The sequence below is a fragment of the Somniosus microcephalus genome, chromosome 18 (assembly GCF_052327205.1).
Source record: "Somniosus microcephalus isolate GS21.2 chromosome 18, FLI_Smic_1.0, whole genome shotgun sequence".
Lineage (NCBI taxonomy): Eukaryota > Metazoa > Chordata > Chondrichthyes > Squaliformes > Somniosidae > Somniosus > Somniosus microcephalus.
The window spans coordinates 56,113,792-56,136,113 of NC_141004.1; positions in this window are offsets into that span (position 1 = coordinate 56,113,792).

Consider the following 22,322-nt stretch of genomic DNA (forward strand, 5'->3'; position numbering starts at 1 on the left):
ACAGTGGAATACAAACACCCACACAGGCAGGTATAACAGTGGTTTACCACATCCATCAAGTCCACTCCTTCTGCGGGCCATGTGCACTCATGGGCGGTATTCCATTGTTTAATCTTCTGAAGGAAAGTTGTGCAAAATTTCTACCAAACTCCAAAGGCAATCATGTAGAACTCCAATTACCTAAGGTTACTCCTCCAAGATTTTAAAGTAGCTGGTTGCTTTCCACAATGATATTTCCATGGTCCCAGCAGCACTGGAATCATAATATTCCATGGAATATTTCATCATCGCTGTCTGTACTTATCTATATAATCTTCAGTTACATTTTCAACCAAACATTGGTCCAGCTCTTTTTGAAGGAATGAATTGATGGTGCTCATTCATCTCACTATTTTACAAACGGACTGTATATCTTCTCAAATTAACAACAGAAAATGCTGGAAAAACTCAGCAGGCCAGGCAACATCCATGGAGAGAAAATAGAGTCAACGTTTCGGGTCAAACCCTTTGTCAAGACTGAAGGCTAGGCTGGGAGAGAACAAAAGAGAAGTGAAGAGACATTAAGAGGTATTCAAAACGAGACGAGATGGTGATAGGACTAGTGGAGACAAAAGACAGCTCTAGATTAGGTGTGAAATGCACTGGCAGAATGAGAGACAGCTGCCATGTGGGAGAGAGAAAAAAAGGGGAGGGGGGGAAAGGGCCAAAACAAAGGTGTGGATAAAAAATAAGTAAAAATGTAATGGGGGCCGAGGTTATGATCTGAAATTGTTGAACTCGATATTGAGTCCGGAAGGCTGTAAAGTGCCTAATCGGAAGATGAGGTGCTGTTCCTCGAGCTTACGCTGAGCTTCCGTGGAACAATGCAAGAGCCCGAGTACAGTGAGGTCTGAGTGGGACTGAGGCAGTGAATTAAAGTGACAGGCGACCGGAAGCTCGGGGTCACCCTTACGGACTGAACGGAGGTATTCCGCAAAGCGGTCACCCAATCTGCGTTTGGTCTCCCCAATGTAGAGGAGACCACATCGTGAGCAGCGAATACAGTATACTAGATTGCAAGAAGTACAAGTAAATCGCTGTTTCACCTGGAAGGGGTGTTTGGGGCCCTGGACAGTGGGAAGGGGGGAGGTATAAGGGCAGGTGTTGCATCTCCTGCGCTTGCACGGAAAGGTGCCGGGCGAAGGGGAAGGGGTGCTGGGGGTGATAGAGGAGTGGACTAGGGTGTCTCGGAGGGAGCGATCCCTACGGAATGCTGAAAGGGAAGGGGAGGGGAAGATGCGTTTGGTGGTGGGATCATTTTGGAGGTGGCGGAAATGGCGGAGGATGATCCGTTGAATGTGGAGGCTGGTGGGGTGAAAGGTGAGGACAAGGGGCACCCTATCGTGGTTCTGGGAGGGAGGGGCAGGGGTGAGGGCAGAAGTGCGGGAGATAGAACGGACACGGTCGAGGGCCATGTCAACCACGGTAGAGGGGAATCCTCGGTTGAGGAAAAAGGAAGACATGTCGGAAGCACTGGTGTGGAAGGTGGCATCGTCGGAGCAGATGCGGCGGAGACGGAGAACCTGGGAGAATGGAATAGAGTCCTCACAGGGGGCGGGGTGGGAGGAAGTGTAGTCCAGGTAGCTGTGGGAGTCAGTGGACTTGTAGTGAATGTTGGTCAATAACCTATCCCCTGAGATGGAGACGGAGAAGTCGAGGAAGGGAAGGGAAGAGTCGGAGATGGACCATGTGAAGGTGAGGGAAGGGTGGAAATTGGAGGCAAAGTGAATGAAATTGTCTAGTTCAGGGCAAGAGCAGGAAACGGCACCGATACAGTCATCAATGTACCGGAAAAAGAGGTGAGGGAGGGGACCCGAGTAGGACTGGAACAAAGAGTGTTCCACATATCCCACGAAAAGGCAGGCATTGCTAGGACCCATGCGGGTACCCATAGCAACATCTCTGATTTGGAGGAAATGAGTGGAGTCAAAGGAGAAGTTGTTCAATGTGAGAACAAGTTCAGCCAGGCGGAGGAGGGTGGTGGTGGATGGGGACTGGTTGGGCCTCTGTTCAAGGAAGAAGCGGAGTGCCCTCAGGCCATCCTGGTGGGGGATGGCGGTGTAGAGGGATTGTACGTCCAATTGTATATCTTCTTAATCTTCTTAAGAGTGGAAAAGTGTCTCTCTTTATATTGATTTTTGTATATATTTATAATAAAGCAGTCCTATTGTTTATAAGATAACCCTGCAAGACAGAAACTACACAAGGACAATCTAAAAAAATCCAGAAACTAACATTTGTAATGGCACAAATAAGGGTCTAAAAGTAAAAATTGTTTTTTACAAATTACATATTTCACAATTAGTGCCTTCATTAAGATTTTTCCTTGAAAGCCTCAGCCTCTCCCAAAAGCCTGGGCTTGGAATTGATATTTTTGTTGAATTTGGATCATGTAATCTGAACAATTGCAGTGTACATAATTTCCCAGGATGCATCGGTACCGTTTATTCAGCTGTATTGATGGAATATTTGTCTTCAACTTCTAGCAGTTTTTCAAAGTTATTTGAAGAAAAGCTAAGTGGAAAATGTTAAAAATTTATTCATGTGTGTAATGTATGTAATATATATATAGCTTAAGGGAGAGAACTACTTTTTACAGCTCCTGTATACTGTAGTACCGGCAGTGACCACACCTGTATATAAACCCTGAGTAGTGATCTGTATAGTTAGTTCTAGAGTAACCCTCATTCAGTAAACACCTGTTGAATCATTCCCTGCAGTCTGATTATAGAAGGACACAACATTAAGATACACGGATCTAACATTGGCGACGACGCAGATTCGAACCTACCTGCAACTCTGCATCACCTCCCAGGGATTCGCTCCTGGAGAACAGTGGAAGGAGGTCGAGTCCAGAAGCACGGGCGTCGACCACGGGCAACCGCCCAGTCATCCAGCGGAGATTTAAGCATCGCAGGGGAGGGTGTCGAGAGCCAGGCTTGGCTTTCCAGTCACGGTGGTCCAGCGAAACGGGCTGGCAACAGGTGCTGCGCAGATCCTTCCCGGACAGCAGCGGCTAGAGCCCGACCGAGCGGCACAGAAAAAGGCCGAGCAGCGTCGACGGGGGAGAGAGAGAGGGCAGAGCGCACAGGGCGCAGCCGGTGTTCAGGACCGAGCGGCGTCAACGGGGAGAAAGACGAGAGAGAGCAGAGCGCAGCCGGTGTTCAAGGGCCGAGCAGCGTCAACGGGGGAGAGAGGCGCGCAGGAAAACGCGAGGCGCTGCCATTGCCATGAGGACCGCAGAGAGCGGCATTGGCAGCAGCGCAGGAGCAGCGCACGAAACCCACAGGGCGTCGCCATTTGCCACGAGGACCGCCGAGAGCGGCGTTGGAAGCAGTGCGGGAGACGCCATTTTAAGCCGCAGCGGGGAAGAAAGGAAAGCGCAGGAGACGCCATTTTAAGCTGCAGCGGGGAAGAAAGGAAAGCACGGGAGACACCATTTTAAGCCAGTCTAACCACACCCAAAAATGCCGAAGAGTGGCAGTATCACAGCGTTCGCCAATGAAGTCGAAGATTGGACGACATATGTCGAATGCATAGAAGTACACTGCAAGGCGAATGAAGTGCCAGATGACAAGAAAGCGCTGGTATTGTTGAATTCAATGGGTGCAAAAATGTATGGCTTACTACGAAACCTAGTAACCCCAGAGAAGCCAGTAGAAAAGGATTTTGAAAACATAGTGTCAAACCTACAGGACCACTTAAACCCCACACCGCTGCTGATAGCAGAAAGATTTAAGTTTCACAAAAGGAACCAGCATAAAGATGAAAATAATGCTGAGTATTTAACGGAACTGCGCAAGCTATCGAAACACTGCCAGTTTGGAACGGGACTAGCAGATACTTTAAGGGACAAGTTTGTGTGTGGGCTTCAAAGTGAAGGAACCCAGAAACGGCTTCTATCAGAAAAGGATCTTACGCTGCAGAGATACAACGGAGACCGCAAGAATATGGCACAAATGAAATGTCATACGGAACAGTGAAGTGCTATCGCTGCGGCAGAACAACACATGACCATAATGATTGCTGGTTCAAGGACAAAGTATGCAGACTGTGTGGAACAGTAGGACACATAGCAAGAGTCTGCAGGTTGGGAAAGAAAACCAGCAGCAAGAAATCTCCACAGGAGAAGTACAAGAAGGTACATAAGGTGACGGAGAGTAGTTCAGACGAACAGAAAAGTGATACAGACTCCGGAAGCAAGGAGCTGGGTTGTCTGAAACTACATAATGTGATCAAAATGGAGGATCACCAAACTATCTGGGTCACGCTCAAGATAGCAGGAGTCCAAGTGAAAATGGAATTGGACACAGCATCAGCCCTAACAGTCATAAACCGAAGGGACTACAAGTGGCTATCCTCACATATACCCTTGAGAGATACAAAGATTGTCTTGAAGACATACACGGGGCAAAAAGTCTACCCCAAAGGAAAAATAAGGGTGAACGTTATATATAATGGCAAGGAAACACCAAAAATGGACCTATATGTATTGCCAGATGGAGGACCACCACTACTAGGACGTGAATGGATCCGGAAGATACAGCTAGATTGGCATTCCATACAAGCACTGACTGTAGATGCCAAAAAGGATGACGACGTCACACCTGGACAACTGTCAAAAATGCTAACTGACGCACAAGAAGTGTTCCAGCAGGGACTCGGAACACTAAAAGGCTTAACAGCGACGATCAAAATAGAGGAAAATGCAAGCCCAAAGTTTTTTAAGGCCAGACCGGTACCTTATGCGATCCGCCCAGCCGTCGAAGCAGAGCTGGAAGGTTTGGAACGTTCAGGAGTACTGTCCAAAGTGGACTGGAGCGAGCGGGCTACACCCATCGTTCCTGTAATGAAGAGGTCGTTGAGTAATACGCCTGGGGAACCAAAGAAGGTTCGCCTCTGTGGGGACTTTAAGGTGACAGTGAACCCAGTCCTTCACACTGTACAATATCCGCTTCCGCGGATTGAAGATATTTTCGCCTCGCTATCTGGAGGGAAATGCTTCACTAAGGTTGATCTGGCCCAGGCGTACCTGCAAATGGAGGTAGAAGAAGCCTCGAAACAGTACCTCACGATCAACACTCATAAAGGTCTCTACCAATACAACCGGCTGGTGTTCGGGGTAGCATCAGCTCCGGCTATTTGGCAAAGGGCAATGGAACAAATCCTGCAAGGGATTCCAGGGACCCAGTGTTATTTGGACGACATCCTGGTCACGGGCGAAAATGACAGTGATCACCTCGCCAACCTGGAGCAGGTGCTCACTAGATTGAAGGAATATGGGCTCCGAGCTAATCGCCACAAATGCGAGTTTTTCCAGAAGCAGATCTCGTATTGTGGCCACGTTATTGATAAAGAGGGGTTACATAAGTCCCTTGAAAAGATTGAGGCAGTAGTCAGGGCTCCAGCACCAGAAAATGTGTCACAACTGAGGTCGTTCCTCGGGCTGGTGAACTACTACCATAAGTTCTTGCCGAATTTGTCTACCGAACGGGGGTACCATGGAAGTGGAGTGACGAATGTAAATGAGCTTTCCAGAAGAGCAAAGCATTGATCACATCAAAAGAGGTGTTGGCTCATTTCAACCCAGCACTACCAATTCGGTTGGCGTGTGATGCATCACCCTATGGCATTGGAGCGGTGCTGTTGCACAAATTCCCGGACGGCTCGGAGAGGCCAGTAGCCTTTGCCTCTCGGTCACTAACCTCAGCCGAGCGTAACTACGCCCAGATTGATAGGGAGGCCCTCAGCCTAGTGTGGGGAGTGAAAAAGTTCAATCACTATCTGCACGGGCAGAAGTTCACCTTGCTGACTGACCACCAACCACTTGTCTCCATCTTTAATCCAAAGAAGGGCGTTCTGGTGATGACTGCGCAACGGCTACAAAGATGGTCCCTTTTTCTAGGGGCGCACCAATATGAAATCGAGTATAAGGCACGAAACAGCATGGAAATGCTGATGGGCTATCACGCCTGCCACTGCCTACTGCGGAGGAAGCACCAGCAGTGGATCCTGTCGAAATATTTCATTTGACTATAATTGAATGCTTGCCAGTAACTAACGCTGGTATAGAGAAGGAGACCCGACATGACCCAACACTGTCTCGGGTATATAATTTGACGGTGAAGGGATGGCCAGCACATGGCGACTCACTGTTGCCAGCATTCTCATCCAGAAGAGAACAGCTGTCAGTATGCCAGGGGACCTTGATGTGTGGCTCCTGAGTGGTAATTCCACCCAAGTTAAGGGAGAGAGTGCTCAATGAGCTTCACGAAGGTCATCTGAGAGGGGTGAAAATGAAAAGCCTTGCTAGGGCTTATGTGTGGTGGCCGGGGATCGATCAGCAAATTGAGGACCTGACAAAGAGCTGCTCAGGATGCCAGAAGGTCCAAAATGCACCACTACATGCCCCTCTACACCCATGGGAGTGGCCCCCATCTCCATGGCAACGGGTGCATATTGATTTTGCTGGTCCATTCATGGACTCAATGTTTTTAATAGCCGTGGATGCGCACTCGAAATGGCCTGAGGTAATCAAAATGTCCTCCACCACCACGGAGAAAACTATTGCAGTCCTACGGACCATTTTTGCCAGGAACGGCTTGCCAGAGCAGGTTTGCTCTGATAACGGACCACAGTTTGTGTCTGAAGAGTTTCGAAGATTTATGAAAAGGAATGGGGTAAGGCATTACACATCCGCCCCGTATCATCCAGCCACAAATGGATTGGCTGAGAGGTTCGTACAAACCTTTAAAAAAGCAGTAAAGGCCATGTGCGATGACGACATTCCACTGCAGCATAAGGTGGACAATTTCCTGTTAGCCTACAGAAATGCAGTCACCAACCAGACCCCGGCCATGATGTTCTTTAACCGAAGGTTGAGATCTCGTCTGGATTTGCTCAGACCAAATGTAGGAAGAGATGTTGAGAGTAAGCAATTCCAGCACATCAATGAGAAGCCGACAAGGAGCTTCAATGTAGGGCAACCAGTCTTGGTCCGCGACAACGAACAGAGAAATGGCAACCAGGAACGATATGCACATGGCAGGGGCCACTAATGTACACAGTGGATGTTGGGGAGAACATTGTGAGACGCCATGCTGACCAGATCCTAGAGTCACAGGAACGAGTCAACCCCATGTCTCGGCCATACGTACCTGGTGAGGAACCCGACGTACAGGTCGCATCTACCTCAGAAACAATAGCATTGGAAGCTGATGAATCAACTGACGACAGGGTGCTAGAATCGCCTCCGCACCAAGAGTGAGACACTCGGGAAAGGAGTTATCCAGAAAGAATCAGGAAGCCTCCCCAGAGACTGAATATATGAATGGACTATTTTCATATAACATTGTATATTAAAAATGTTAATTGTTAAATGAGTATTATGGTACTGTTAATCTAAAAGGGGAGGAATTATAATGTATGTAATATATATATACCTTAAGGGAGAGAACTACTTTTTACAGCTCCTGTATACTGTAATACCGGTAGTGACCACACCTGTATATAAACCCTGAGTAGTGATCTGTACAGTTAGTTCTAAAGTAACCCTCATTCAGTAAACACCTGTTGAATCGTTCCCTGCAGTCTGATTATAGAAGGACACAACATTAAGATACACGGATCTAACAATGTGCAGTTTATATTGAGTATTTTTTTTAAACTGAGGCTGTGTGCCTTTTTAACAGAGAAGCTGTGTGTGTGTGTGTACGTGAGTGAGAGTGAGAATCTGTTGTGGCTTTTGTTTGGTGTTCAATAAAATTTAGAAAGCACATTAATCACAGAGAATGAAAGTCAGAGCACCTTTCCTCATTGTAATGGATCAAGGCAATGCAGCCCTACCGCATACAATGGCGAACAATCAACAATCAGGCTCCAGGAGCATCCTCAATGCTTAATTATGGCAGAGCCCACCCAGCACGAGTGAAAGACACAAGGCTGAAGTGTTTGCAAGTGTCTTCGTTCAAAAGTGCCAAGTTGACAATCCTACTCGGCCTCTTCCCAAGGTCCCCACCATTATAGACACCAAGGGGTAAAAATAGCGTCTCGAAAAAGTTAGCGTCCCCGCGGCCGATTTTCCAAGTTAGCGGCCCGAGAGGGAGGAGGGGCACTACTAGAAGTGCCCCGCGTCCCTCTTGGGGCGCTGCCAGCCAATATCGCAGCGCGACGTGCCGCGGTACTGCAGGCCTTCCTCCCCTTATTAAAGGGGAGGGGCCTGGCGCAGCGTGTCCCGGCACCCAGCTGGGCCACCAGGGATCGGGAGTGCCCGGCACCCCGTGGGGGGGCTTTACGAGGGCTGGGAACAGCAACGGGGAAAGGTGCTGGCAGGTGGCCAGCAACAAAAATGGCCACCCGCCACCTCCCCTTTAACTAGCGCCGCCCCGGCCGCAAGTAGGCCCCCCTGACCCCGGCGGACATAGCGTCTGGCGGTAAATCGGGGGGCGCCACCCAATATTACAGCCGGGCGCAAGCGGGGCGCTGCGGGAGGTGCAAATCAACCGAATTTAGCCCCCCAAGTGCCCAGCTTATTTAGTTCACTCCGTATGGCGTTAAAAAGTGGCTAAATGCATTGGACACAGCCAAAGCTATGGGCCCTGACAAACATCATGGCTATAGTGCTGAAGACTTGCACACCAGAACTAGCCACCCCTGTGCCAAGCTATTCCAGTGCAGCTATGACTGGCATCTACCTGACAATGTGGAAAATTGTCCAGGTATGCCCTATCCACAAAAAGCAGGAGAAAGCCAACTCATCCAATTACTGCCCGATCAGTCTCCTTCCAATCATCAGCAAATTGATGGAAGAATCATCAATCGTTCTATCAAGTGACATCTACTCACCAATAACCTATTTGTAACACTCAGTTTGCATTCTGTCCATACCACCCAGCTCCAGACCTCATCACAGTCCTGATCCAGCAATGGGCACAAAAGCTGAATGCCATAGGAGAGCTGAGAGTAACTGCCATGACATCAATGCAGCATTCAACCAAGTATGGTACCAATGAGCCCTAGCAACATTGTAGGTAATGGGCGTCAAAGAGAAAAGCATCCAGTGGCTGGATTATTACCTGACAAAATAGAAGGTGGTCGTGGTTGTTATCACAGACCCAGGACATCACTGCAGGAGTTCCTCACATCCGAATCCACGGCCCAACCATCTTCAGCTGCTTCATCAATGACCTTCCCTGCATTACAAGGTCAGAAGTGGAGCTGTTTGCTGATAATTCTAGTGTTCTGCTCCATTCAGCACTCCTTCAATAATGAAGCATGCTAGCCTACAGCAGGACTTGGGACAAGTCGCAGATAACAATTAAACATAGTATCAGGCAATGACTATCTCCAATAAGAAATGGCCCAACCACGTCCCCCTGACCTTGTGTGACACTACAGTCACAGCGTGCTGGTGGTCACCAATGATCAGAAACTTAAATGAATGGCCTCTATCAGCACTGTGGCTACAAGAACAGGGTAGAGGTTGGTTACTCTGTGAGTAAGTGGCTCGTGTGCTGACCCCACAAAGCCTCACCACCATTTACAAGGCTCAAGTCAGCAGTGTGATGGAATACTCACCACTCAGTTGGATGGGTACAGCTGCAACAAAACTCAAGAAGCTTGACACTATTCTGGACCAAGCATCCATATGATCAACAGTCCTGCTGCCTACCCCCTCCACACTGATGGACTGTAACTGCAGAGTATACTATCTACAGGATGCATTGCGGAAACTAGTCAAGTTTCCTTTGACAGCACTTCCCAGCTCCATGACTTCTACCACCAAGGAGAACGAGAGCAGCAAGATCTTGGAGCACCATCATCTCCAAGTTCCCGTCCTAGTCACACAATATCCTGACTTGGGCATGTATCACCATTCCTTCATAGTCACTGGCTCAAAATCCTGAAATTCCCTAAGTAACACTATTGTGGGAGCACAACCATCACAAGGAATGCAATGATTGAGTGAGGAGGCCCACCACCACCTTCTCAGGCAACTAAGGCTAGGCAATAAATCTGGCTTTGTCAGTGTTGCTCATGTCTCGAAAAGATATAAATATAATTTAGAACAGCTTTGAATTGTTACCCGATTATCACCCGTGTTATGTTGACAGTTAGAAAATGTAATCACTCTAATTACTAACACATGTCAGACACAGAGAGACATAGTTAGCAGACACAAACATACGCATGCACAGAGTCTTTGGCCTGAATTTTAATCCTTTGGCGGGTTGGGAGCGGGGGGAGGGAAACTTGAAGCGGTCGGGAAACCCGGGAGAATGTATTTCCCGCAGGCCCTGCCAAATTTAACGGCAGGGTCTGATTTGCATTTGCAACCTCTGTTTCCCACCCGCAGCCAGCCAGATGGAGAGGCTGCTGGCTGTGGGCGGGCAGGCCTGCAACACTAGAGGGATCGAGTGGAAGGAGGGATCGAGTGGAGGCCGGAGGTTGATCGGGGGGGCTGGGGGCTGATTGGTGGGGAGGGGGCTGCAGGATGATCGGGAGGGGCTGGGGGCTGATCGAGTTGGGATTGGAGGATGATTGGGGGGCCAGGGGCCAATTGAGTGGGAGCCGAAGGATGATTGGGGGGTTGGGGGCTGATTGGGGGTGCCGGAGAATTATTAGGGGGACCGGGGGCTGATCAGGGAAGGGATGGAGGATAATTGGGGGGACAGAGGATGATGGTGGGTCAGGGGCTGATCAGAAACTTAACTGGACCAGCCACATAAATGCTGTGGCAACAAGGGCAGGTCAGAGGCTAGGTATTCTGTGGCGAGTGTCTCACCTCCTGACTCCCCAAAGCCTTTCTACCATCTACAAGGCACAAGTAAGGAGCGTGATGGAATACTCTCCACTTGTCTGGGTGAGTGCAGCTCCAGCAACACTCAAGAAGCTCGACACCATCCAAGACAAAGTAGCCCGCTTGATTGGCACCCCCTCTACCACCTTAAACATTCACTCCCTCCACCACCAGCATACCGTGGCTGCACTGCAGCAACTCGCCAAGGCTTCTTCGGCAGCATCTCCCAAACCCGCGACCTCTTCCACCTAGAAGGACAAGGGCAGCAGATGCATGGGAGCACCACCACCTCCAAGTTCCCCTCCAAGTCACACATTATCCTGACTTAGAAGTATATCGCCGATACTTCATCGTTGCTGCGTCAAAATCCTGGAACTCCCTCCCTAACAGCACTGGGGAGTACCTTCACCACACGGACTGCAGCGGTTCAAGAAGGCAGCTCACCACCACCTTCTCAAGGGCAATTAGGGATGGGCAATAAATGCTGGCCTTGCCAGCGATGCCCACATCCCATAAAAACGAGTAAATTTAAAAAAAGAAATCACTCATCAATAAAACAATTTAACAAACCAATTAACCTGGTTTCATGTCATCACTATAGGGAGGTGAGGGGTGGAAAATATGCAGCCTTGGTCACTCCTTGAACCTCCGAGCATCCAATTACAGACTGGAGTTGGTATTGGACTGCAAGCAGGTCTCCTGCCAGCTTGTCGGCTAGGATATGTTGCAAGGTAAGGAAAGGCTTGAAAACAAGAAAATGAGATAAGACAGAATTACTGCCTCCCGCATGGCCCCCCCCCAAAAAAAACAGTTACAAAGGGAAATCACATCAGGTCACCTGTTCCATTAATATTACACCTAACAGAATCTCTGGGGGTGATTTTGCCAATGGGGGCGCGTTGGTGGAGGGACTGCTGCTTGTCGGGTTCATCGACTTCTGGCCAACCCACGCGGTTTTCCCTTGATTGACCTTGTTAAGCCCGCCCAGCGGGTTTAGCAGGTCAATTAAGGGGAAGCCGGTTACAGAGAACATCAGCGAATGACGTTTCATGTGTCAAAAGATGAATTGTCATCGTTTGACAGCTCTGTGAAGCTGTCAAACACTGACATTCTGGGCTAGATTTTCCTGGAGCTGTCAGGCGGGGTTTCAGGCGTGTGGGGGGGGGGGGGGGAAATCCCAAATTCGGGGGTCCTGACACCATCCCGCCCAAAACCCCGCCCCACGCAACATTCAGGGGCGGCGGGCACCCGCCCCGCACTGGGACCCGCCGAATCCAGGTGGGAAGGGATTAGTGCCAATTAACTGCCTGTTAACAGGTAGTTAACAGGCAGTTTTTAGCCTAATCCCTATTTTGAGGGGTTTCGTGTGGGATTCCCGACAGCTCCAAACCACGCCAGGTTAGAGGAGTCGGGCCGTCGGGTTGAAGGAGTTGGAGGGGTCGCGATGTCGGTGCTCAGGTGAGTGATGGGTGCATGAGTGTAAAGGTAAGTGTGTTTGGTGTGTCTAAAGTGTGTAAAGAACTTTTACTTACCTGTACTTACCTTAACAGCCTTTCTTCCTGTAGCCGTCGGGAGCCCATCACTCAGCCGGCTCTTAAAGCTGAATGGCCGCGATCTGTGAAAAGTGACAGCCTGCAGCTTTTAGTGCTGCTGAGATTTCTAACTGAGTCTGTGCAGAAGGACTCAGCTTAGAACTCAGATTGTCAGTGTTTGACAGCTTCAAACAGCTGTGAAACACTGATATTTCATCTGTCAAAAACTCTTGACAGATGAAATTGCAGTCTGTGACGTCACCTGTTGCCGGGTGGCCCTTAATTGGCCTGCTGAGCCCGGTGGGCGGGCTCAACAAGGTCAATCAAGGGAAAATCACGCAGATTGGCCGGACATCGATGTAGGCGGGTCAAAAAACAGAAAGTTGAAGTCCCGCCTTCTTCCCGACAGGTTCGGCAAAATCTACCCCTCTATGTTGTTTGATGAGTCCTTGTATTCAAGACTCATCAAACCTCTTTTGCGAGCAGAAGTTAGATGGATGTTGCATCGGAGAATGCAGCAGCCACCTGTCATCTCTGCCGGTGAAATACGAGACTCTCCGCATCCCCAACTGTTAGAAACATAGAAACAGAGAAGGTAGGAGCAGGAGTAGGCCATTCGGCCCCTCGAGCCTGCTCCGCCATTCAATGAGATCATGGCTGATCATCCAAATTCAGTACCCTGTCCCTGCCTTCTCCCCATATCCCGTGATCCCTTTAGCCTTAAGAAATATATCCAACTCCTTCTTGAATATATCTAATGAATTGGCCTCCACTGCCTTCTGTGGTAGAGAATTCCACAGGTTCACCACGCTCTGGGTGAAGAAATTCCTCCTCTTCTCTGTCCTGAATGGCTTACCCCTTATCCTTAGACTGTGACCCCTGGTTCTGGACTTCCCCGCCATCGGGAACATCCTTCCTGCATCCAATCTGTCCAGTCCCGTTAGAATTTTATAAGTTTCAATCAGATCCCCTCTCATTCTTCTAAACTCCAGCGAGTATAAGCCCAATTGATCTAATCTCTCCTCATACGTCATTCCTGCCATCCCAGGTATCAGTCTGGTGAAGCCTGTAGGAAGAAACAAAGGTAAGTAAACATTTTCTATCACTTTTCACTCACCTCACATACTCACCTCTCCACACTTGCACCCATCACTCACCCTCACAGCGCATTTTTGCACCCCTCCGACCCCTGCAGACCCACTGCTCGCCTCGGTGACCCTGGTGGGGTTTCCCGACGTCGGGAAGCCCGCGCCTCTCCTGGAAAAATTAGGATAATCCTCTTAACTGCCTGTTAACCACCTGTTAACAGGCAGTTAAGTGGCTGTAATCCCCTTCCCACCTCCAGGAGACGGGACCCGATGCGGGTCGGCTACTCGCCTCCTGGGAAGATGGCACTGAGGCGGATTGGTGGTGGGATGGGCATCCGCCCCCGGATTCTGCCATTTTCCCAGCAGTCCCGCCTCCATACCCGCCTCCCCAGGGCTGGCAAGATCGCGCCACCAATGTTTATTTGCTATTTACTGATTCTTTCTATGGCTCGCTTTACACTTTGCAGCAACTGAAGACTCACAGATAAAAAACTAGGCAACAGGCAGCAGAGGATACAACCCAGGCAGCTGGCGACCTGGTTGAATTTAAGAGGTGTTGATCTTTTTATTTTCTGCAATGTATACACAACAGTTGGCTGGGCGTGCGGAACACCTGCTCGACATTCTCCAGGTTCTAATGACCATGTTCCTTGTGCAGTTCAAATGTTAAGAAATGAACTTTGGTGCTCAGTGAGATGAAAGATGTTAGAATGGGAAATGGAGACAGAGACCTGGAAATTATAGACCAGTTAGCCAAACATCTGTAATAGAAAAAATGCTTGAGAGGATTAGATGGAACGCGATCAAAGCTTATCTAAAGAGTGCAAAAGCGTTCAGGAGTAGTTAGCAAGAACATAGAAGCAATAGGTCATACCTCACTAATCTGATGGAATCCTTTCCAATGGATATCAATTGCTTGATTTTTTTTTTAGAAGGGGTGCAAGATTTTTTCAAAAAGGTTTCTTGTGCAATTAATGGCAGATTTCCTAGTTGGATAGAAAACTGGCTTGAAAATAGGAAGCAGAAGGTGCTATAATGAATATAGCTGTTTGGTGGGCAATAACCAGCAGAGTTTGCATGCTGTGCGTCTCAGTCTCTTGCTGTTCACAGTAGCGTGCTAATAAATGACATGGACTTGCGCTATTAGAACGTTTGCTAATGATTCCTAACAACGTGGCCAACTGACAGTATAAGGGAGGTAAATATAATAGCATTTAAAGAGAGTTGGACCAATTAAGCAGATGGGCTAAAAATGACAGATAAATAACAATTAATGCATTTTGGAACAAGGGGCAGCAAACATGTATACAACGAATGTGGAAACGGATAAGTATTTTGCTGAGATCCATGAGCCTTTACTGAATTTGATGCTCCTCACTAAAGCTAATCAAATCTCAGAAGTATTAGAATATTATATGATGCAAATTATTCTAACCTTGTATAGATCACTACAGAGGTCACATTTGGAACACCCTGAATTTTTGGGCACAGGCTACAATTTTAAAAATTAACAAGTGAGATGAGGGAGTACAAGGATCCCAGCAAAACAGTTGAGGCCGAGGCAATTAATTCCTTCAAAAACAAGCTGGATAAATGTCTGTATGCATATGTGATTTTGGAGTTTTAGGGTTAGGTATAGACTGAGATGACCAAATACTCAATGATATCTGACAATCCTGTGGAGAGTTGAATAATGGAGATATATATAACTGTTCTGGAATTTTGTTTGACTACCTTTAAGGGTATACAAAGGGTAGAGTCCACATTAAGAGAGATTCGTACATGCTTTGTGAAAGAGTGGGTTTCGAGACAAAATGTCTTCTCTTCTTCCTCAATTTCTAATGCCCTACATCAGTGTTTTTTGAACTTTTCCTAAATTTAAACGGCCTTGTCCTTATCTTTAAATCTCTCCATGGCCTTGCCCGATCCTATTTCTGCAATCACCTCCAGCCCTAAATCTCTTGGAACACTCAATCCCTCTGGTGCTGCTCCCTTGTGCAATGCCCCTCCCTTTGTTCACCATTTTTCAGCTGCCTATATCTCACTCTCTGGAATTCCAGTCATTACAACAGCAAGGGCAGATTACATTTATAAAGTGCCTTTAACATCTCAGGATGCTTCAAAGAGGCAGGGGAAAATCTCCACCTCCCTCTCCTCCTTTTAAAACCTTCTCAAAACCCATCTCTTCAACCAGGCTTTTGGTTACCTCTCCCTTCCTGGCTCGGTGTCCCTTTTCCTTAATCCTATCTGTGAAGTGCCTTGAGACATTCGTCACGTTAAATGTGCTATATAAATGCATGCTGTTGTTGTTCAGTGTGGGGATTCCCTGCAAATCTTGACATACTCTGGATCTCCCTGCCCTACTTTGAAAGACAGGGTCAACTACCCAGTGGAAATCAATGCTGTCAGTGTAGTAAAAGTTACTTTACTGATAGACAGAAAAAGGAATATCATGCTACTTGCACAACAACTAAGGATTAAAAATTCGATACACTTTGCTCCTGGCGTGTGTACGCTCAGCTCCAACAGAACATAAACCTGAGGACCTCATGGACCGAGGGTCGTCGATGGATTCCAGTTTGAAAATGTGTGTGCTTGATAAACGAGTCAGCAGCCCCAACTGTGTGACTTACTTGTGACAGAAAATGAACTAATTATTGATCAAAACCATGTGCATTGTGCTGATTGTCTTGTGCCAGTATTTGTAGTTTACCATGAAACGTCATGCCAATGAAGACTGGATTTCTATGGACTAAAGAGAACAAAAACAATTTGAAAATCTTTGTACATATTTCTAAATCTTAGCCCATTTCAGCAACTCAAGGAGTAACTACTTTTTGCAAAGCTGAATGTAAGTGCAGTACTCAAAAATATTACTGTTAATGAATCAAACTGGCTACTCGTTTCATTTCAAAAAGAAGCAGCCATCCATATAGGTTTCAAAGTGATTATTCCGTCTCTCATCTTTCATAAATAAATTATGCAGTTCATGAGAAAGCTGCTGAAATCTCTGTAAATTATCTTTTATACAAAACAGTCCTTTTATGCTAATCTTTCTAAGTTGCCCATCCTAAATGCATCATTATAACATGGATCCCTATCTTCAAAGCTCACTGTTGGATTAACTCCAACTGACTGGATGCCCAGATACTAAACTAAAATGCCAAACTCAAGAAGCATGTTCTATGGCAGGTCTAATCATCGTGCTGCACAGAATAAGCCAGCAGTGGTAAGAACAACTCTTAAAGAAATACTTCACATATATTCTCACCGAGCAAACTAGCAAATGCTCAGTAACAGCTTTTAAAAAAGCTGACACAGACCCCCCCAAAAAACTAACAACTCAAGATAGGCCCTGAGGATACGCCTTCCACCCAATCACAGACCTTCCCTTTTGTTCTTTCCTCCCCTTTCCCCTTTCCCTGCCTCTGCATTGCATAAAATCTGTTACATCTCTAACCTTTCCCAGCTCCGACGAAAGGTCACAGACCTGAAACGTTAACTCAGTTTCATAGAAATTTACGGCACAGAAGGGGGCCATTCGGCCCATCTTGTCCATGCCGGCCGACAAAGAGCTATCCAGCCTAACCCCGCTTTCCAGCACTTGGTCCGTAGCCTTGTAGGTTACGGCACTTCAAGTGCATATCCAAGTACCTTTTAAATGTGATGAGGGTTTCTGCCTCTACCACCCTTTCAGGCAGTGAGATCCAGACCCCCACCACCCTCTGGGTGAAAACATGTTTCCTCAAATCCCCTCTAAACCTCCCACCAATTATTTTAAATCTATGTCCCCTGGTTATGGACCATTCTGCTAAGGAAAATAGATCCTTCCTATCCACTCTATCTAGGCCCCTCGTAATTTTATACACCTCAATTAGGTCTCCCCTCAGCCTCCTCTGTTCCAAAGAAAACAACCCTAGCCTATCATAGAAACATAGAAGATAGGAGCAGGAATAGGCCATTCGGCCCCTCGAGCCTGCTCCACCATTCAATGAGATCATGGCTGATCATCCAAATTCAGTACCCTGTCCCTGCCTTCTCCCCATATCCCTTGATCCCTTTAGCCTTAAGAAATATATCTAACTCCTTCTTGAATATATTTAATGAATTGGCCTCAACTGCCTTCTGTGTTAGAGAATTCCACAGGTTCACCACTCTCTGGATGAAGAAATTCCTCCTCATCTCTGTCCTAAATGGCTTTCCCCTTATCCTTAGACTGTGACCCCTGGTTCTGGACTCCCCCGCCATCGGGAACATCCTTCCTGCATCTAGTCTGTCTAGTCCTGTTAGAATTTTATAAGTTTCAATGAGATCCCCTCTCATTCTTCTAAACTCCAGCGAGTATAAGCCCAATCGACCCAATCTCTCCTCATACGTCATTCCTGCCATCCCAGGTATCAGTCTGGTGAATCTTCACTGCACTCCCTCCATGGCAAGAACATCCTTCCTCAGATAAGGCGACCAAAACTGCACACAATACTCAAGGTGTGGTCTCACCAAGGCCCTGTACAACTGCAGCAAGACATCCTTGTTCCTGTACTCGAACCCTCTCGCCACGAAGGCCAACATACCATTTGCCTTCTTAACCGCCTGCTGCACCTGCATGCTTACCTTCAGCGACTGGTGCACAAGGACACCCAGGTCTCATTGCACTTCCCCTTCTCCCAACCTATTGCTGTTCAGATAATAATCTGTCTTCCTGTTTTTGCCACCAAAGTGGATAACCTTGCATTTATCCACATTATACTGCATCTGCCATGCATCTGCCCAATCACCCAACCTGTCCAAATCATACTGGATCTTTCCAATCTTTCCTCATAGCTAAAATTCCCCAGCCCAGGCAACATCCTCATAAATCTGCTCTGCACCCTCTCTAGTGCAATCACATCCTTCCTGTAATGTGATGACCAGAACTGCACACAGTATTCTAGCTGCAACCTAACTAGTGTTTTATACAGTTCAAGCATAACCTCCCTGCTCTTATATTCTATGCCTCGGCTAATAAAGGCAAGTATCCCGTATGCCTTCTTAACCACCTTATCTACCTGTCCTGCTACCTTCAGGGGTCTGTGGACATGTACTCCAAGGTCCCTCTGATCCTCTGCACTTCTCAGTGTCCTACCATTTGTTGTATATTCCCTTGCCTTGTTAGCCCTCCCCAAATGCATTACCTCACACTTCTCCGGATTGAATTCCATTTGCCACCGTTCTGCCCACCATTGATATCTTCCTGCAAGTTATCATTATCAACCACATGGCCATTTTTTGTATCATCTGCAAACTTCTTAATCATACTTCCTACATTCAAGTCCAAATCATTGATATATACCACAAAAAGCAAAGGACCCAGTACTGAGCCCTGCGGAACTCCACTGGAAACCGCCTTCCAGTCACAAAAACACCCTTCGACCATTACCCTTTGTTTCCTGCCTCTGAGCCAAATTTGGATCCAACTTGCCACTTTGCCTTGTATCCCATGGGCTTTTATTTTCATGACCAGTCTGCCATGTGGGACCTTATCAAAAGCCTTGCTAAAATCCACATAGACTACATCAAATGCACTACTCATCTGTTACCTCCTCAAAAAATTCAATCCAGTTAGTCAGACACGACCTTCCCTTAACAAATCCATGCTGACTGTCCCTGATTAATCCGTGTCTTTCTAAATGAAGATTTATCCTGTCCCTCAGAATTTTTCCCAATAATTTTCCCACCACCGAGGTTAGGCTGACTGGCCTGTAATTATTAAATCTATCCCTTTCTTCCTTTTTAAACAAAGGTACCACATTAGCAGTCCTCCAGACCTCCGGCACCACACCTGTAGCCAGAGAGGAGTTTCTCTCTCCACAGATGCTGCCTGACCTGCTGAGTGTTTCCAGTATTTTTTATTTATTTCTAAATTCAAGTTATTTCTTTTTTGCGGTTGGTTCTCATTTTTAAGGGTCGCGGGAGCGAGTTGGCTTTTTAACAGGTTTCACGTGGGACGGTAAGGGGGCAGTACTCTGTCACTATTATCGACTCAACAATTCACTGTGCATCGGCTGATACTGAGGCTGCGTGTCATATGTGAGGAGGGTTGTAGTTGTGACATGTCACTTCCTTGTTGCCATGGCAAAATGTTGCTTATTTTTAAAAAAATGTTTTGAGTATATGTTGCAGACGGTACCTTTCAGATTGGTGATTTGATGCAAATTATTCTGCATAATTACAGCGGGCGGTCTTTGCAAACCATTCAGCTTTAGACCGTTTGCCCGATGCCCAGAAATGTCATTTTGATGGGATTTCCTGATTTTCGAATTTACATTTAGCAACAGTGCAACTGACTGTAAGGGGCGGGGCCCCGGCGCTGTTTAGTTTCAATATCGGAGGAGCCCATTAAGTCAGGGGGAATGGCCAAGCCGCAGAAAGCATTGGCAAGACCTTCTTCAAAATTGAAACATGCACAGGTCAGAATATAACAGAGTAGTCGCCCCAAAATATGCTAAAGATCCTGTTCCATGTGTAGCTCTGTGCCTGAATGCAGAGGTTTGTGTGGCACGTCCCCCCCACTCCCCCTGCTGCTGGCGGGGTGGCCGGGTCCTGTTTGAAGTTACAGGCGGGACCCGGGGGTCGCTGTCAACACAGAGATCAGAGCAGCGCGCAGGTAAGTGGGCTCAACCCAGGAGAGACGGCAAAAAACTTTGTTATACTCACCGCCCGTCTCCTTACTCTCTGAAATGCTTCTTCACTGCAGACTAGAAGGTCGGCAAACCGCCTTTTCTAATTGGGGGGGGAGGAGTTAAAATTACCTGGCAGACTTGCTATATGTATTGCAGATATGTCCGCAACTCTTGTTAACAGTATCGGTTGGGCTCAAATTACAGTTCTGAAATGCTAAGCTGTATTATGATTTGATATTTTGCTATTTATGCACTTTTTACATTTATCATACACGTCTTATGCTTAAATATCGTGAACATGGTGGCAATTGCTGTTTAAAGTTTTAAGACATGACATTCTATTTGAAGAGAATCAAAGTTAAAACTGCAAATGTTGGAAATCTGAAATTACTGGAAAAACAGGAAGGAAGGTTAACGTTGGAAATAGAGACCTTTCAGAACCAGTTCTGACGGAAGGTCCCACCCCAACTGCTAATTTGTCTTTAGATTCTGACAGGCCTGCTGTGCATTTCCAGCATTTTCTGTGTGCAACTATTTTGTATCTAAGAACATAAGAAATAGGATCAGGAGTAGGCCATTCAATAAGATCATGGCTGATCTTCTACCTCATCTCCACTTTCCTGCACTATCCCCATATTCCTTGATTCCCTTAATATTCAAAAATATCGATCTCTGCCTTGAATATACTCAATGACTGAGCCTCCACAGCCCTCTGGGGTAGAGAATTCCAAAGATTCACCACCTTCTGAGTGAAGAAATTTCTCCTCATCTCAGTCCTAAATGGCCGACCCATTATTCTGAGACTGTGACCCCTGGTTCTAGATTCTCCAGCCTGTCAGTGTATGCAGGGATCCTCTGTTTTGTGAGCACCGAGACATATGACGAGTGTACAGTAATGCAGCAGATGGCTCTGGTGATAATGTGTTGCAGATACGTGTCCACTTGTGCAACTAATGCTCAAATACTGCAGGCGTGAGCGACTTGTGGCAGTCTCGTATACAAGTGAAACATGTTGCTGGCGTTCCATTTATTTTTTTAAATGCTGAGTATCTCCTGCACATTCTGCTTTTGATTATTCTGGAAGTTTGTTTTTAAATCCACTCTGAAACTCACTGCACGGTGTGGTTGATGACAGCGGGGTCTTAATTTTATTCTCAGTGCAGTCCCTGGTCACGTCCCCGGTGTGTGGAATTCTCCCCGGCAGGCAGAGAATCCATCCTGTTTGTTGCAAAGAATTCAGAATATTCCAAGTACTAAGTCTGAGTTCCATCTTCAAAGTCAGCAGGTTCACATTGGATTTAATAAGGGGACTCGCTGCAGCACCCGATTTTAAGCATTACAAGGATAAGTAGAGCCTGTATGAATCTGTTACCAGTGCCTAACCCTGAACCAAAAATAGCAGTGGAAGAGTGAACAGTCCACCAACTCGTGAGCCCTCCTCCAGTCACTCCCATGTGTGTGGATGTCAGGTGAGGCTAGGATTGGGCCGGACTGTGGAATAGCCTGCCCACATTCACTATTTAGAATCAACGCAAAGAATGGCTGCATGGTTGAGGTATTGGTGGGTGACTGGCGCCTCGGCACCTGTATTCCAGCATGGGTCAGCACCTTCAGGAGAGAAAAGGGGAAAAATTCATAAAAACACAAGGAAGAATTGTGAAAAAAAGATATAGGTCTGAATGTTTCATGAACTCAATTGAAAAGGAAATCACCCCCTCAATCAGTAGCAAACTTGTGGGTATTTGTCATTGATATTCAACCTCCACAATAACTACGGCACTTATCGAATCTTTAATGTAGTGAAACATCACAAAGGGGGGCGGGGGGAGAGACAAGAAACAGACACCCAGCAGCTGTTTGGAAGGAGGGTTGGGGAGGTGGCCAAAGACACAGTCGGAGAGATAGGTTTTGAGGAGATATTTGAAAATGGTGAGTGGCAAGGCAGGCTTTAGGAAGGGAAGTTCAGAGTGCAGGGGGTGTGACCACTGAAACCACCAATGCTAGAGAGGAACAGGGACATGGGGGAGTGGGTCACGGGGAGAGATAGATGGCCAGACCTGGAAGAGTCCAGGGAGCAAGTCGGGATGTAAAGCTGGAGGAAGGTGCAGAGGTAATGTGGGAAATGGCAATGGAGTGATTTATAAAGAAGGACAAGGATTTCAAAGTCAATGCAGCAGGAGATGGCGAGGCAGTGGAAGTCCGCAAG